At 46.3% G+C, this 14759-nt stretch overlaps 1 protein-coding gene and 1 pseudogene across 2 annotated transcripts in view; both read right to left on the reverse strand.

The window, feature by feature from the left end:
* Window positions 1-14759, reverse strand: part of STK3 (serine/threonine kinase 3) — a 422170-nt gene that overhangs the window by 12622 nt on the left and 394789 nt on the right. The window lies entirely within an intron of this gene.
* Window positions 5736-6759, reverse strand: LOC101138980 (WASH complex subunit 3-like; annotated as a pseudogene).

A 14759-nucleotide genomic window follows, 5' to 3' on the forward strand; every position in this document is an offset into this window, starting at 1 on the left:
GCCTCCAGACATCTGCCTGCAGGCTATTGGCTAAAAGGGCTCCAGTTAAGTCTTCTGAATTTAATTCCTCACTGAAACCAGATGGGGCACCTCTCTTTCCAGAGGAGCCTGAGGAGGGGTAAATAAGAGATGTTTATCCAGTTATCCTGCCACAAATGAATGAAAACATCTTGCTCAGGTAGTTTAAGTCCAGAATTAAGCATGGAATTTCTCTTCTGTAAAAAAAGGAAGTTGGACCAGGTGATGGCAAAGGTTGTCGCCCTGGAGTCCAGCCTGGAAGAGGCGGCCACAGTGGTGACATCCTGTGATCCCCACCCTTCCTGACTCAAGCTGAACTTGCTAAGAGAGTGCAAGGCTCAAATAGAGAGTGTTCCAGGCTATTCCTACGTCCTTCACCAACCTGCGAGCAAAGGGAGCACTGGACAGGGAGGGAGTGAGGATACACCCAGCAGAGTCACTGGGACTGGAGGAGGCCAAACGCCATGCATAAGTCAGCAGGCAGGTGTGAGAACCAGCTCGACTTGAAAGGCAAAGACTTAGAGAGCTGTAAAGTTTAGAGCTGAAGAGGGAACTGCCATGAATGTGAGTGTAGTGGAGAGAGGGTGGGGATATTTATGGAGCTGATTCTAGAGACCAGAACAGTAGCTGATGGGGAAGAGCTGTCTTCCTCTTAACCTGCTGCAGATTTTAAATTCCGAGAGGAGTTCACCTTCTAGCCCACTCAGATGTGTGCATGTGTGTGTGTGTGTGTGTGTGTGTGTGTGCGAGCATGCATGGTATGACTACTGGCCCCTTAGCCTCCAGGCTGATTGAGGGAAAAGCTTTATGCTGTCACATCTCAGCACCAGTGGGCTTCAGAATCTCTAAATGGAACCTGCAATCACTTGGATATGGGGGAAGAAAGGGAGCAACTAAGCCCTTGGCACGGGTCTAGCGTTGTGCTGGCACCTGCATATCCATTGTACTCGCAGTGAACCTGCAAGGTAGAGATGATCAAACCCTGATCCACTTCATCGGCTTTGCAGAGAGCACTTGATGAGACGCACTTGATGAGACCAGAACTCACCAGTGGCAGGGCAGCTCCCCTGAGCTTCCACATTTCCTGCTTGCACAGCTTAGATCTGTGTGGCTATGTGCAAGTCACCCAGCCTTTAAGAACCTCAACTGGCCATTTGGAAAAAGGGGGTAGTTTGGAGTTGCAGGCCCAGATGATGATTCCCCTTCTCCTTGGTCCTCAGTGTTATAGTGAGGATGGAATTAAATAACATTTGTGAATTCTTATAAAATTGTGAAGTGCCATGACAATTAAAGGATTATAATTATTTTCCACCACAACAATAATAATAAGCTAAATTTGATTCTGGCATAAAAATGCAATGGCTAAGATTCAGTCATGTAGAACAGATCAATTTGGGGAAAATTATACTTCATATGCATTTCACAAACTAGTGGAAGTGCACATTGCCACGGCCATGAGAAAGACCAGGAGAAGAGAAAGGCTCATAAATTCAGCAAGTCTACCCAATTTTGGTTGACTCAAACGCACAACAATTTATTCTCAAATACTCTGCTGGGCTTAAGGGAAGACTCAATGATTAAAATATACTCTTAAAGCGTTTAAGAGAGTTTAAGCAATCATTTGTATTCTAAATAGGCCTTCCTGACACATCCTCCTTAAAATGTTAGATCAGAAAAAGAATTCAAAGCCAGAGGCTGGCTGGCAGCGCTCCTGCTGTTCTATCAAGTTGACTGTGGGTTCCCGTTCTGCTTAGACAATAGGCTGGATAAATGAGCATGCATAGCCAGGGCTTGGGAATCTAATCAAATGAAACCTTCCATTAAATTAATCTGACACAGCTTTGGCCATTTTTCTGGACCAGTCCTGAATTCAGATACTCTATCCTATTATCCAGCTGTGTCTCCTACCATGTGACCCAATTTTGAGTTTGAAACAAAACGTCCCCTGTTGCTATGCGGTCTTCTACTGTATCTGTGATTCCGCTCGCCTTGTTGAAACCTCATGAACACCCTGACCTGGCACTCCTCTACTTGCCTCTCTCTTCTCACACAGGATCTCTCAACTGGAAATGGTCTCCTCAGCCCCATGCCCCAGTCCACTCAGTTGAAGCTTTCTCAGAATTCACTGCTGATGATGCCCCTTGGAGAATGCTGATTATTTTGGGTGAGGAGAGGTGCCATGTCTTGAAGCATCTAAAGTCACCAGCCCATGAGATGTGAGAGCAATGCTGAGTTCCATACAGAGATAGAAGAAGAGTGTCTCCCACATTTAGTCCATGAGCCTCAAAGCACCTCTGCTTATACCAGTGTCCTCAACCTCCTTATAACAGCAGCCCCTCTGGCTTTCCTTCTAAGCCTTCTGTCTGCACGAGGAGCCCGTGAGGCACTGACCCTCTGCCATTCCCTGCATCCTTCAGTCTACTTCTCTTCCTTCCCAAGGCAACTCTGCCATCGACGTCTTCCATGCTGTCTGGCCAGCAAAGGCCCTGTGCATGTCACTGCCCATAGACAGGTGCTCAGAGTTCCACAGATGGGCTATCAGTTCAACCAAAAGCAAACCTCGCATCTCTCTGAATCCCACTTTGGACCCAGCTACCACACCTTGCAATGTGAATTTTGCAATGTGAATTTTCTAATTCCAGATTCTCTGTCCTGTTGTAACTTATGTGTCAAACCATGTGTTTCCATTTTACGTCTTGAAAAATATGATCAGCCTGGCTCTGGGGGCTTGCACTGCCCTTAAGTCCCTTCTGACTCATGCCCAGCTGTCTTAGAGCACAGAGCAGGCTCCTACACCTCCCTTGCCAGATGCCTTCTGGCCAGGCTGGGTGCTGGAGGGAAGACCTGTGTCTCTCAAATACCCTCGTTGGTCCCTTCCTCAGCCAGAGAGCGCCATGTGCCCAGAAGGAAAAAGTGACTCCAGTCCAGTCCAAGGTCCAACAATCAAGTTTTGTTTAGGATATAAGGCCATTGAACTGGTCTAATTTATTTTCTCTGCACTTGTGTTTCCTAAGTTTTTCCACATTATTTCTAATTTGGGCTGTTAGAAAGGGGAAAAATTAAAAACCAAGGATCTAGAGATAATGGAATATCTTGGTGGTTACTGCATTAAAAACCAGCTGGCTAAAATCGGTTTGGAAGATCTTAGAAGGCAATCTGACTCAAACACTGTGCAAATCAAAATTGGGAGAGTCCACAGGCCAAGGAGCAGAGGAAACACTAAATGCACTCCCTCCCTCCCTAGTGAAAACACATGTGGACTCATGTGAACGCCGTCCTCTCGCCTTCATCTACTTCTGGAGATAATGAAATAGAGAGCTAGGAACTGCTGTTCGGATTGGGGACCCCCAGGCATCCCTAACATGTGGCCCTATCTGTGACCCTTTATCTATCTGCCTTGCTCAAAGCTGTATTTTCATGAGCACACGGTAAGACCTTAACGAATATTTGTTGAATAAATGAAGGAAGGAGGAATGGGATAAAATAGATTTCAGCTGACTCAGATGCTTTTTTGGAGAGTTAGATACACATTTACAAATGGGTGGATATATAAAGAAATAGATGAATAACCAAATTGGCACTAATTGATATCGTTGATAGAACACTGACACCATCTCTCTTGTCGACAGCGTGTGATTGAATTAACAGTATTAAGTATGTCTATGATATGACCCTCCCTGCTCTTTTCTATCATCCTCCTTACATCTTTCTTCACCTCCAGAAACTATCCCCTCCACAAACACACAGACATTCGCCTGTCTACAAAAACAAAATCTTTCACAGATGGTACAGGTGCTAACAGAGAGAAGAAAGGGGAAGAGTGGATTCTAAGTGTTTCTTTTCACTTAATAATTTACCCTCAGATCAATAGGAGTTTTGGTACAGCTCAAGGTCCTAAGACTGGGAATATAATTTCTAGCAGTCCTTATTGCAATGAATTATGTACTAGCAAAGCATCCATCACCACCCCCCAGAAAGTCTGACCAATTGGTTTCAACACTTAGATGAGGCTTATTTTCAACCAGCCATGCCCATTTGTACATGCCTACTAAGTGTAACCCACATAAATTTGAGTGTCCTCATGGCCTTTTCAGCTCTTGCATAGTCAAAAGAAATAAACATTCAACTCCTAAATCCTTGAGGAAAAATGAAGATTTGGAGATGGGTTTTCTGATGATGTGGCACAAGGATTTTGCATTGCTCTAACTGCTCTTCTCATGAGAAGCCACTGGCCCGTGCTTTGAATTTAATGCAACAAAATCTATCACCTTACAACTCTTCTAGAGCCAACAACTAGGCTGCATAACTCCCTTTTAGAAGTATGCGGGAAACATATTCACAGGAAAACATCTTCACTTAAGGCCAATAGGCCCCCTCACAACACTCAATACGTCTCCTCATTCAACCTAGCTTCTCCTTTCTTCTTCCCCTATAGAGTGTGGAGCTTTGGGGATTTAAGGCGGTGGGGTCTGGTGCCTCTGCAGCCTGCCCTGCCCCTGCCACATCACTAACATCTGAGCACAACATCCAGTCTTTCCAACAAAAGACTCTGCCCCTTGGCGATATCCACAGACCACATTTACTCCAAGTTACAAGCTAAAATGTTGTTTCTTGCCACAAATAAAACACAAGTTACTTACTCCAAAATTTAATGTACCCAGAGGGGCGACACTGTCTCATTTATGCTGAGGCCTGAGAAATGCCTTATGTGTGACCAACATCACTCCTCGAGGGACAAATCAGGGGGTACTAAGTCCCAGGCTGGATCTGAAGTGTTCCCTGAGTGGGACCAAGGGAGCTTCTCTCCCATTCATCTTGCTTCTCAGCTTAAGACACAGCAGCCCCCAAACCACCCCACTGCCCTAGTTTAAACTCAATTATTCCATCTCGCTTGCAGAAGCTGCCATTTTGCCTCTTTCTGTTCCTTAGGCTTGATTAGCCACATCAACAGAGGGAATTCAAAAGGCCCCTCCAGTTTAAAATCAGCTCTCAAATTGCACAGCTACTCTTTGCCAAAAGTTGCTGATCTATCTCCCGCAAGGATTGATCCAAGTGCTTCTCATTATCCAAGCTAGCTTCTATTGCTCCCGAGGTGCTGCCTGCGATAGTAGCTCCTCCTACCACAACACAGGAAAATATTTGTGCCAGTAACAGATTCCTACTTACGAATTAAATACATAAATCCTAGCTAACCTCCTCTCTACCCTCTACTGTCTCTAGGGCAGTGAGGTGGTTGGCCACTAGAACAGACATCTGGCTGCGTTAGAGTTGCAAACAGTCCCCATTGTTCAGGCCTCATCTAACAACAACTTTCCTCTGCCTTTGCTGCATACCACCCCTGAAACCTTCAAATGGAGCCGCTAACACAGCTCAAAGCCTTTTTCTCTGGTTCCTTGCATGGAACTTCCTGTGAATTTCTTAGGTTTCTAGTAGCAATCAGCTTGTATAAACAGTTTCAAAGCCAACTTGATTGCCAACCTTACAGTAGCTGTTGTGCTCCCGGGGAGCTGGTCCCAGCTAGAGCAGGGCAACAATGTGAATGAGTCCAACTATCCTTATCACTGACCTCCTCATTCCTTGCACAAAGCTCCTGTTTCTTAAAGCAGTTACATATCTATCAGGATTGGATGTGCTAATGTCCAATTTGCAATCTCCAGAGAGAGGGTTTTTGTTTTTCAGGTTATAAATGCTTTACTTTTTTAACATAGAAGCTCGGTGGTGGACGTGTATGTGGCCATTTGATGTTTTTATGACTAAAAGTTACAGTTCAGGCTCTCTGTCTTATAGAATATAAATGTATCCCTACATATGCATATGTAATTCTTATCAAAATTAAGCTTAGTTACTAAAAGAAGATTCACTATCTGAACTTTCTTCTATAATTTTTCACTTTCACCATCAGGCACTGGAGCATCTGGCCTCTCAGGAAGATCTGGGACTAGTCCTTCTGATATCATTTTGCTTTTTGTTTTGCTTTGTTTTTGTTTTGAGACAGGATCTCATTCTGTCACCCAGGTTGGAGTGCAGTGGTGCGATCTTGGCTCACTGCAACCTCCACTTCCCAGGTTCAAGTGATTCTCCTGCCTCAGCTTCCCAAGTAGCTGGGATTATAGGCATGTGCCACCACGCCCGGTTATTTTTTGTCTTTTTTGGTAGAGATGGGGTTTCACCATATTTGCCAGGCTGGTCTCAGACTCCTGAACTCAAGTGATCCACCTGCCTTGGCTTCCCAAAGTATTGGGATTACAGGCGCAAGCCACCATGCCTGGCCTAATTTTGTTTCTGATTGCCATTGCTGGTACACCTACTTGAGCTATTTTGAGATTTCTGGCATATCTTGGATCCTTGGCTACAGTTAAGCTATTTCCTGCTGATCCCTCACTTTCCTGGGGTCCAGAGTCTTGTGTACTGTTCTGTAACTGCTCTGAAGTGGCTTCAGAATGTGCCGAAGTCCATTTGTGACACTAGTGACACTTAAAGGAGATACTTCAACTGTGACATCATCTAGGTCAGAGACAGATGACAACTTTGTGTCTAAAATGTTGAGAGTTGTTTCAATTTGTTGGATACAAAGACAAAGGTCTGCCAGTTTCTCCTCACAAACCGTAGAAAAGCATTTGAGGAACTGTACAGTGTGCACCACAAATTGGTTTAGAAAAGCCACCGTTCTTTTCTGTTGAAGAGTTGGCACCTTGGTCAGGTCATGCCTGACCCCATGAGAGGAAGCCCATCGTCATCCATCTTCTCCGAGGGCGGGGGCCCCAGGGTTCACCCACAAACCCCTCCCAGATGGGGCCACCCAAGCCAGTAATGGTGTGTCAAGAGGGAGTTTTCGTAGGCATCCTCCATTTAACTGGTTCACAGGGCCCTATATTTATTTGATTCTGTGTGTGGTACTGAGACCTGAAAACCATATTCTTCTCTAAAAGAGTAATTTTGGCCAGGCCGGGTGGCTCATGCCTGTAATCCCCACACTTTGGGAGGCCACAGTGGGTGGATCACCTGAGGCCAGGAGTTCCAGACCAGCCTGGCCAACACGGTGAAACCCCGTCTCTACTAAAAATACAAAAATTAGCCAGGCATAGTGGTGCATGCCTGTATTCTCAGCTACTCAGGAGGCTGAGGCGGGAGAATTGCTTGAACCTGGGAGGCGGAGGTTGCAGTGAGCCAAGATCGCACCACTGCACTCCAGCCTGGGCGACAGAGCAAGACTCTGTCTCAAAAAAAATAAAAAAAAAAAATAGTAATTTCGACACCAGAATAGGGTCTACCATTTCCTCTCAGGCTTTCCCATGCTATTTGGTCCTTATAACTGACTCACCTACACTTGTTTGTATTACAATTCCAACAACTTGGCAATCCCAGAAGGTGTCTCTGTGAGTCAGGTCATGATTATTATTTTAATCTAAGAAACAGAAGATTGTGCCTCAGGCAAAATCCCACTCATCCCTCCACCCCACAAATAGAACCTACACAAAGCTGGGTCCGTTTGTAGCTCTTTCCACATTGGGTTGCTTGCTAAAGCATACTCAAATCCAACTTCGAAACAGTGGGGACCTTTTGTGATGTAAACTGGCTAGCTCTTCACCCCGCCTGATTCCTCTTCCTCCTGACCACACAGGTAGATAAATTTCCCAGCCTCCCTTGCAACTAGGATTGGTCATGTGACTGTGTTCTGACCAATGACATGCCAGTGGGTATGATGTGGGCCACTTCTGAGCCTAGACTATAAAAACATCCTGTATCCATCTCTACTCCCTTTCTCCTTCTCCTGGCTTGATGTAAGTGAGCTCTGAACTATCGGAAGGATGTGTTGAAGATGGGGAGGTGCCCAGTCCCTGAATCATCACTTGTAGGAGAGATGCCCACTAATTTAGAACAAATATTTTGGACTCTATTATGATCTGAACGTGTCCCCCAAAATTCACATGTTGAAACTTAATGATCAATGTGATAAACAGGTGGGGACTTTAGGAGGTGATTAAATCATGAGGGTTGTACCTGCATGAATGGGATTAGGCTCTTACAAAAGGGCTTGATAGAGTGAGTTCACTCTCTTCCACCCTCTCACCATGTAAGGACACAACGTCTCCACTTCTGGAGGATGCTGCAATAAGGAACCATCTTGCAAACAGACAGCAGCCCTTGCCAGACACCAGTCCTGCCAGAACCTTGATCTGGGACCTCCCAGCTTCCAGAATTATGAGGAATTTCTGTTCTTTATAAATTATCCAGTCTCGGGTATTTTGTTATAGCAGCATAAATCAACTAAGACAGACTCTATGTGAATAAGAAGTGAAATTCTATCATGACTGAGCCACGATACTTTTGTTGATGATAGTAGTTGTCATTACTTCATCTAAAACATTATAATGAGTGGTTTCCTGATGTGGCAGCACATCACACAGAAAACCTTCTTAAAATTCTTCAAACATCTTCTCATCTCCTTCCCAACCACTCCATCTCTATTCCCTCCTAAGAGTCTGCTTCCCACTCATGGACGTGCCTGTAACCACAATTCTTTGAGAAATATAATCCCACTCTTATTCTGACCCCTTTTCTTCTGAGAGGCTGCCATTATCTTTACCCTGAAATGTGGGTAAATTTTAAAGCCTTCATCTGAACACAGAAAGTTTGCTTTAATAGGTTAAACATGTTCTCCAACAATTTTCTCTAGACTCAATAAAAGTAAACTTCATCCTATTCCAGGGTAACTGAACAGATGATTTTTTGAAATTCCAAAGTAACCTAATATAATTAAAATAATGTGGTATTGTTGTACAATGATTATTACAAAAGCATTATTTGTTCATCAGGGTAAGAGAGACTCTGCCATAGGAGACAGCCAGTCCCCCTCAAATCTCAGTGATGTGACCCAGCTGTATGCACACAGTCTGTTTCAGGTCCCAGAGACTCTAGGGCACTTGTACTCCATGGGGTAGCTCAGAGATCCAGGCTGCTTTGACCTTGGGGCACCATCATGTCAACATGTACTTCCACAGCAGAGGGAGAAAACACTGCAGGCTTTCACACAAGCTAGGCCATTCAATGCTCTGGCCCATATGCAACCTGTCACCTCAGATCACAGCTCATTGCCCAGAGCAAGCCACATGGTTCCTCCAAACTTAAGAGGGGCCAGGGAAATGTCACCCTTCCATATGCCCAGAAGGGACTGAGAGCTGGATTTGGGCGATCAAGATGCACTAGAAGACTCTACCTTTGACATCTTTTATTTTGGTTTCTTAATATTTATACCTGAAACTTCTGGGAAGTCTAAATTTTTCTCAAAAATAATCTTGTGTTTGAAACCGTTTTTTTTTTTTTTTTTTTTTTTGCTAAGTGATTTGGACTTTTTCTTTCTAGCCCCAGCTAATTAGAATGAATGTAATGTAAGGAAACATGTTCCTTTAATATAAACAAGAGCAAGGGAAATTAGAACCCTAAGAGAGGACCGCTCCTTCTCTCAGGACACACACTCCACTGGGCAGGCCTGGAGGCCAGTGCAGGTGGGAGAGGGTCAGGAGAGGAGGTGCTTCCAGCATTGTGTTCCCCACCCCTCCTCTTTCCAAGTCACAGAGCTTTCTACCACGATAAAAATACCTAGAGCCTCCGTCATTTTAGCAAGATTTAATTAAACTGCCCTAAATTAGAAAATCTAGTCATTGTTTGCATTCCTAGATGCCTATGTTTAGTTGAGTCACACGTAAGCAGAGAAATGAAAAATTAGCTTAATTTTTTGGCTGCAGGGAAGGGTGTGAATTAGCTTTTTGTCACTCGTGGGGAACATCTTGTGTCTTCCCTCAGCTGGGTTTCTCTGATGGGATTGCTTCTTCCCACCCTCCCAAAGGTCTCTAAGGACAAGCTGCAGCTTGGCTTTGTCCTGGGGGAATCCTCCAGAGCCCACAGACAGACCAGCCAGATGGCAGAATCCAGGGGACTCCTCCTGAGAACAGCTGTGACCCTTCCAGGCTTCTGAGTAACTGACAGCTGCTCCCAAGTGGGCCTAGAATGGAAAGGGGGGCTTCTCACATGTGGGCTCAGAGCAGAGATGAGTGCTGGGGAGGTGTTCAGGAACCTCCTGTCTTGAAAAAATGACTCAGGGAAACTTCCAGAATCCCAGGGGTGGGGGAGTGGAAGGCTGTAGAGAAGCAGTGAATGCAATGTTTAAGAACATAGTTTTGGCCGGGTGTGGTGGCTCACGCCTGTAATCCCAGAACTTTGGGAGGCCGAGGTGGGCGGATCACGAGGTCAGGAGTTTGAGACCAGCCTGGCCAGCATGGTGAAACCCCATCTCTACTAAAAATACAAAAAATTAGCTAGGAGTGTTGGCGCCCACCTGTAATCCCAGGTGCTCAGGAGGCTGAGGCAGGAGAATTGCTTGAACCTGGGAGGCGGAGGTTGCAGTGAGCCAAGATTGTGCCACTGCACTCCAGCCTGGGTGACAGAGCGAGACTGTCTCAAAAAATAAATAAATAAATAAATAAACAAACAAACACAGTTTCTGGAGCCACCCTGTTTTGCCTTGAATCCTGGCTCTATCATTGGTGAGTTCTGTAACTGTGAACACGGTACTCAACCTTTCTGTGCCTGTTTCCCCCTCAGATCATCCTAGCACGTGCCCCACCATGTTGTTGTGATGATTAACCTAGTTACTAGACGTTAATCCTTATAACAGTGCCTGGCTTATAGTAAGTGCCCAATAAATGCTAGCTTTTGTTATTATTACCAAGAGGCCGTCCCAGCCAAGCACCTGCCTATCTCTGGGAACTTCCACTTGCTTTCCTGTGGCAGCCCCCCAGGCATTTTCCTTCCAGAACGCCTCGCTGTTCAAGTAGTGGAGAGCTTTTAATTTAATTAATTAATTTTTTTAGAGACAGGGTCTCACTCTGTTGCCCAGGCTGGAGTGCAGTGGTGTAATTGTAGCTCACTGCAGCCTTGAACTCCTGGGCTTAAGCAATCCTCCTGCCTCAGGTTCTCCAGTAGCTGGGACTAAAGGTGTGTACCACCATCCCCAGCTAATTAAAAAAATTTTTTTGTAGAAATGGGGTCGCATTATATTGCCCAGGCTGGTCTTAAATTCCTGGTCTCAAGTGATTTTCCGACCCTGGCCTCCCAAAGTGCTGAGATTACAGGCATGAGCCACTGTGTCCAGTTTTGATTTTATTTTGGTCCAGAAAACTGATCACTTTGATGGACCAATCTGCAGGCAATGCCTGATCTGTGGGTAGGGAGAGCTACAAGCAGCGTGGTATCTCAGAAGCTATCCAGGGTTTGGGTCCAGCAACAAAGCTGTCACGGGGAATAGCCTAGAGCTGGAGAATCTTTCAGAAAACCCAGAGCCAACTCAGGCCCTGGAAGTAACCATGGAAACAGGAGCCCACAGAGGCATCCAGGGTGTGGGATAGGTACGTGGGTGGATGGATGGATGGATCGATGGGCGGCGGATGGGTAGGTGGGTGGGCAGGTGTCACTTTCACAGCAGAAGGACGAGGGCTGGGGCAGCAGCTGTGAGCACCTCTGAACTGAGGGAGGTTTGGGAGCTTGGAATGTGTCCTAGGGTAGACAGCTGGGCATGATAAAGACAAACAGACCAGGACAGAAAGGGATCTTACCCTGAGAGATTTCTCACAACTTCCCAGCCTAGGGAAGGAGTAGAGGTCAAGGGAGGAGGAGCGGGGTGGGTTTTTGGAGCAGGGTCCTTGAGCTTCCACTCCACATCTAGGTGAATTCTGCGCCATCTAGACTCTTACATGTTCTAGCTCCCCCTGCCCTCTCCCTCCCATCTATACCAGCCAGGCTTTTCCAAGCCCTCTGTGCTCCACTCTGCCACAACCTGCAGACAAAGACGTGCAGTCAGTGCATTTAGAGCAGTAGCTTCCAAGCACCTCCCACCACCCTTGGTGCCTGCATGGTGTTGTGTGCAGCACTGTGCTGGGACTGCAGCATCCTGCCACCAACTGCATGTATGTCCTGGCTCTGTAGCTTCCAAGTCTGGCTTCTGGCCCCAAGAGTCTGTGATCTGGCCAGGTACGGTGGCTCACGCCTGAAATCCCAGCACTTTGGGGGGCCGAAGCAGGAGGATCACTTGAGGCCAGGAGTTCGAGACCAGCCTGGCCAACATGGTGCAACCCCGTCTCTACTAAAAATAAAAACATTAGCTGGGCGTGGTGGTGGGCACATGTCATCCCACCTACTCGGGAAGCTGAGGCAGGAGAATCGCTTGAACCCAGGAGGTAGAGGTTGGAATGAGCTGAGAGCACGCCACTGCACTCCAGTGTGGGCAACAGAGCGAGACTCCATCTCAAAAAAAAAAAGAGTCTGTGATCTACCTAAAATCCCTCACTACATTCTTCTGCCCAAACCCCTCCAGCTTCAGTGGGAACGTGGAATGGCACCCTTCTAAAATGCAGTGCGGATAAGTTCACAGTGGAAGACTTTGTTCTGAGAAAAGGAAAACAAAGTCCTATTGAAGACTAAGAGAACATTTCTCAGTGCCAGCCAGGACTCCTAGAGAGCCTGGGCATCCTGGGCTGCATCCTGGACCTGGAGTGAGGTCCTTCCAGCCAAGGATAGCAGTGAGGACTTTCCTGTGCCCCCTGTCTCCACCTTGGGAGAAATGGATGCAGGATGTCTACCACCTTCTGCTCATCCATCAGCAGCAGAGAATGCCAGGGACCCCAGTTTCTGTGATCTGCTTCTTCCTATAATCTCGACACCCTGTGGTTTTATATGATTGAGTTCTGGCCAGGGGATGTGCAGAGGTGAAGTCTGCCACTTTCAGACCTGGCCTCGAAAGCATCTTTGTGTCATTGTCCATGCTCTGTCTCTTCCCTTATCACTTAACTTAATACAGAGGATGCCGGGAAAGGATTCTGGGGCCCTGGGAGCTGGCAGAGATCTAGATGGAAGGATACTGATCTTGGAATCACCATGTGGGGAAGACGCTTTCCAAACACCTAACTGGACTATAACACAAGCAAGAAATCATTGTTTTCTAGTTGCCCTCCCCCTTGTCCGAGGTTCTACTTTCTTTGGTCTCATTTACCTGAAGTCTGAAAGTATTTGATGAAAAATTGTGGAAATAATTAATAAATGTTAAATTGTGTGCTTTTCTGAGTAGCATGGTGAAATCTCTTGCTGTCCCATCCAGGACAGCAATCCTCCCTTTGTCTGGCGAATCCATGCTGCAGGTGCTCCCCACCCCTTAGTCACTTAGCAGCCACACTGGTTATCAGATCAACTGTCTCAGGGCCACAGTGATGTCCAAGTCACCCTTTTTGTAATAATGGCCCTAAAGCACAAGAGTGGTGACATTGACATATTGTTATAATTTTTCTATTCTATTATTAGTTATTGTTCATCTCTTACTGTGTCTAATTTATGAATTAAACTTTATCATAGGTATGTATGTATAGAAAAAAATTTCTAGGATTGGTACTATCTGTAGTTTCAGGCACCCACTGGGGGACTTGGAATGTATCCCCTGCAGATAAGGGGGGAATGCTGTATTATGTTAAGTCCCTGGGATTTGGGGGTTGTTTGTTACAGCAATTAGCCTACCCTAATTGGTCCTGCACCTACTTGAGACAGTTAAGAGGGCAGATTTGGATACCACAGAGACATGTTTGAGTCTAAACACCCCACTTAATGGGCATCATTAAATGAGGTAATAATAGTACCCAAGTGAGGGCAAGGGGCAAGCAGAGAGCTTGGCACAGGGCCGACGCATCACAAGCACTCAGCAACTGGCACTCGTCATGGCTAACATTTTCAGCACTTGCTATGTGTCAGGCCTTGGTATATAGCTCTTTAATGCATCTTTTAATTCTCACAGTAATCTTATGAGTGTGGGACTCTCATAGGTTTCAAGATGAGGAAAATGAGGCGTAGAGAGAGTAAATGTTTCACCCAAGGATTCATGGCTAAGGGCAGGACTGGGACAGCTAGCTTCAGGGTGCGGGGCTGGCTCTTCATTTTCTCTGCCATCTTCATCTTCCGTAGTCACCTGTTGTGGTGGGTGGTAGTTGAGGCTCCTCCACTCCCTGAACGCACCGTAGGGCCTCAGGGTGAATTGTTCTGATCTGGGCATCCCACTGGTCCCAGAAGGTAAGGCCAGTGAGAGGGGATGGGGGCTTCAGTTCAGCTGTCAGCCTCCCACAGAAAGTTCAGGAGAGGAGAGACAGCTGACTGCATAGGATATGCCTGAGGCCAAGGGAGAGGGAGCTTCTGGGTCCCTGGGCCTCAACCTCTGCACAGTGGTCTTCAGGAGGACCTAGGGTAGAGGGGAAAGATGGCCAGACCCCTGAGGCTGAGAGGGGCCCTGGAGGGAGGTGGTTGCCCCTACTCTTGCAGCCATGTTGTCCTCTTGTTCATTTCCTTTGTGGTGACTCTAAGTTTAAATTTAATCAAACTTCTCTTAATTATTCCAACCTTGGGCCAGGTGCAGTGGCTCATGCTTATAATCCCAGCACTTTGGGAGGCTGAGGTAGGTGGATCACTTTTAAGGTCAGGAGTTTGAGACCAGCCTGGCTAACACGGTGAAACCTTGTCTCTACTAAAAATACAAAAATTAGCCGGATGTGGTGTCAGGTGCCTATAGTCCCAGCTACTCAGGAGGCTGAGGTGGGAGAATTGCTTGAACCCAGGAGGTGGAGGTTGCAGTGAGCCAAGATCACGCCACTGCACTACAGCCTGGGTGACAGAGCAATAATCTGTCTCAAAAATAAATAAATAAATAAAAA

Source organism: Gorilla gorilla, chromosome 7 (genome assembly GCF_029281585.2).
Source record: "Gorilla gorilla gorilla isolate KB3781 chromosome 7, NHGRI_mGorGor1-v2.1_pri, whole genome shotgun sequence".
Lineage (NCBI taxonomy): Eukaryota > Metazoa > Chordata > Mammalia > Primates > Hominidae > Gorilla > Gorilla gorilla.